The sequence below is a fragment of the Plectropomus leopardus genome, chromosome 3, assembly GCF_026936395.1.
Source record: "Plectropomus leopardus strain MGB_pleo_1.0 chromosome 3, ASM2693639v1, whole genome shotgun sequence".
NCBI classification, from domain to species: domain Eukaryota; kingdom Metazoa; phylum Chordata; class Actinopteri; order Perciformes; family Serranidae; genus Plectropomus; species Plectropomus leopardus.
The window spans coordinates 4,149,105-4,152,474 of record NC_142178.1 but is presented as its reverse complement, the minus strand read 5'-3'; the positions used below and the strand labels follow the sequence as shown (position 1 = coordinate 4,152,474).

Below are 3,370 nucleotides of genomic sequence, written 5' to 3'. Positions count from 1 at the left end.
GACTAACACAGTAAGAAATTACAAGAAAATGGTAAATTTATTCAATAATTTTTAAAAGGCTAGGGAAAAAATAATTGGGAAAAAAAGCCAGTGGAAAAACAATATTATAATTATCATTATTAATAAATTGTCATAATTTTTTAAGTTATTGTTTTTTGTAGAGTTTGAATACACCTTCTGGTGCTGCTTGGACACGTCATCAGTGAAGTACCTGGGGTCATAGGGTGTTTTGGGTCTTTAATCTTCATACACCCTCGACCGGGTGACCCAGCCGGGGGTGATCAGTCCCTGGCCTGTGTCCAAGTGCTGGTTGTTCCACAGATCCCCCTTATGGATCCACAGCCACCGCGAGGCCCTCTCTGTGGCCTCTAGGATGTTTCTGGTGGCTCTCTTCAAATGCAGTTATTTCACTCCATGGAGTTTAGGGGTTCGTAGAAATGAGGGCCAGCGAAGCCTCGGCACCCGACCTCGACTGGCTCACAGTGGGCTTTCCAGCCGTTGTTTTGGCACTCTGTGCTGAGCTCTGCGTACTTGGCCCTTTTTCGTTTGTGGGCCTCTCAATACAGTCTTCCCAGGGTACAGTCAGTTCCAGGAAAACCACTTGTTTGGTGGACTCTGATGTTAGTACCACGTCTGGGCGGAGAGAAGTGGTTGTGGGAACTTGAGTTGTCTCCTGAGGTTGACTTGAAGCAGCCATTCATGAGCGGTGGTGAGGAGCCCCCCTGTAGAGTTAGGCTGATGATATTGTGCCTTCTGCCCCGCTCTAATGAAGGTGATTGACTGTTTGGGGGCTGTCTGGGTCATGCTGTGCTGGATCGCTGTGCAGATGGATTCTGCCAAAGCTTTTAGCACTTGGTTATGGTGCCAGCGGTCCTGCCTCTCCCCTAGCGCTCTAGAGCAGCAGCTCAAGATGTGTTCCAGGCTGCCTCTCACAGCTGGCACAGCTTGCACTCGGAAGTGTCCACCAGTCCACAGGTATGTAAGTTGGCCAGGCTTGGAAGGACATCATAGACCGATTGAACGAGAAACTTAATGCGAAATAGTGCCTGCCAGTTCATGTGCCTGCCACTTCCTCCCGGTCTGCATGAGGATTCCTGCTGCTGCGACTTTGGTGTCTGCAGAGTCCCTATACCTCATCACTTCTCTGGAACAGGTGACTTTAAACTCCTCTGTTAGTTCACTGAAAGGAAGGTGCAGCTTGTTGGAATGGCCGTACAGGGAGATGCTGTTCAAGGACCAGGGAAGCCCCAGCCATCTCCTGAGAAACTGGCTGATAGACATCTCAAGAGCCTCTACTGTTGTTATTGGTATTTTGTAGACTAACAGGGGCCAGAGTATTCTTGGTAGGACTCCATGCTGGTACATCCAGGCTTTGAATTTTCCAGGGAGGCCAGATTTGTCAATTGCTGTGAGCCAGGTGGACAGTTCACTCTTGGTTTGCTGTATGGCATCTGAGTCCTTCAGGGAGCTGTCAAAGATCTTGCCCAGGCTCTTGACCAGTTTCTCGGTCACTGATGGAATCGTGGTCTCTCCCAGGGCAAAGCGGAACTGGTCAGACACTTCACCCTTTTTCAGGACCAGAGACCAGAGAGCGGGCTTGAAGCTCATCCTTGCCCAGGAGATGAGCTCTTCAAGCCCCTGAATGAGCCACCTGCATCCTGGAGCAGATGTTGCTGTCACTATTAAGTCGTCCATAAAGGCTCTTATTGGGGGCTGCCGAGTCCCAGATCTTGACTAGGACCCTCTGCATTCCACTTCAGCTGACACTGTTTGTACTCCTAATTTTCAGGTGATTGTCCTGTTCTTTTCACTCATTTCCTGCAAATTTTTTTGGTCATTTCTTCTTTCATTGCCATCTTCCCGTGTTTTTCGAAAATAAATCAAGCCACTTTCAGGATCAAAGTATTAATCATATATGGTTTCATTACTGTATGAGCAAGTCTTCTAAAAATTCACAGCACTGAAGAAGCGGGCCGGTCCTCTGCTGCTCTGACTGCTGGCTCATCAAATGAGGAGAAACTCTCTGACACACTTAGAGTGAAAAAAAAGTGCTTTGACCTTATCACTGAAGACATTTGGACCTCGCAGAATGAGCTGTTACACGCCTCTCATTGCCCTTTACAGCAGCGTCCATGTTCACGCGCTGATTTCTGAAGTCGCAGAGATGCATTTACAGTGATGGCTGTAAAGATAAGCGAGGCTTGTTCAGCTCATGTGCTGTGTTTCACTTATTAAGACCCCCCCGGACACCAGAAATGACGAGACACGTAGTCCCATGTAAAGTTTATTCCCTCCCTTCGGCCTGTCACTCACAATCACTTGCTCACACAGATACTACATGTAACAAATGTCAGACGTGAGTACAGCGCGCACGTGTGTGTGTGTATGTGTGTGTGTCTGTGTACATGTCTGTCCATGTACGTGGATGTCGGACCATTGACAGGCATGGAAGCAGCTTGTTGAACTAATAGCCTAACTAATGCGTCTACATCCCCTCCCTCCCTCTCCTCACCCCCCCCCCGTCTCCCCTCTGCAAAACTGACATCCACAAACCAGAGGAAGGAGGGAGGGAGAAAAGAGGAGAACGGAGGAGAAAAGAAGAGGAGAGGAGTGGGTTGACAAGCGGCAGACCCTCTCGCCCTCCCGTCTGACTCCGTCTATCTCCCCCTCGCTCCCTGAGGGTTTGTCTCTGAGGGTAGTGCTATGATGAATAGGCCTGTCTCAGCTAACCTAGCGGAGACCAATTAGAGCGGGAGAAAGAGAAGAAAAAGAAAGATAGAAAGAGAAAAACAATGAGAGAAACTGAAGCAGAGGGAGACAGAAAAGAAGAGATCGAAAGGGAGGGCAGATAGGTTAAGAAGGAGGTAGGAGGACTGGGGTAAAGTGGAAAGTTTAAGATGAAGCATGTTGGGTGTCTCTGTGTGTGTGTGTGTGTGTGTGTGTGTGTGTGTGTGTGTGTGTGTGTGTGTGGGCGTGGGCGAGCTGTCAGCGCTGAGGGAGAGGCAGTGTGAGAAGGGCCGGCCTCGCAAGTCTTAACCTCGTCTGCTGCTTCAGGAGAGGCTTTGACAGCAGAGACGCACAAACAGGACTGACCCTCACAAAACACTTCCTCCTCCTCCTCCTCCTGAGAAACCTTTCACTGCTGTGCTCTTCGTTCCACGTCTTCTTCTTCTTCCTCTTCCCTCCCGCTTCCAACTGATTATTCTGTTAAGCCTCCTGCAGACTGTGAGATATTTGCAATCGTAAAGGTGTAGTGCAGTCACACTCTGCGACATGGATCTTAATAAACTTGGGTACGACATCAAGTTTGATGTATGCAGACTGTGCGATGACGTAACGTACTGAATCGCAGGCTACGACTCAGGTCCAT

The 3,370-nt window shown here is 49.0% G+C and overlaps 1 pseudogene; it reads right to left on the bottom strand.

The window, feature by feature from the left end:
- Positions 1 to 244: 244 nt before the first annotated feature.
- Positions 245 to 3,370, bottom strand: LOC121942005 (uncharacterized; annotated as a pseudogene).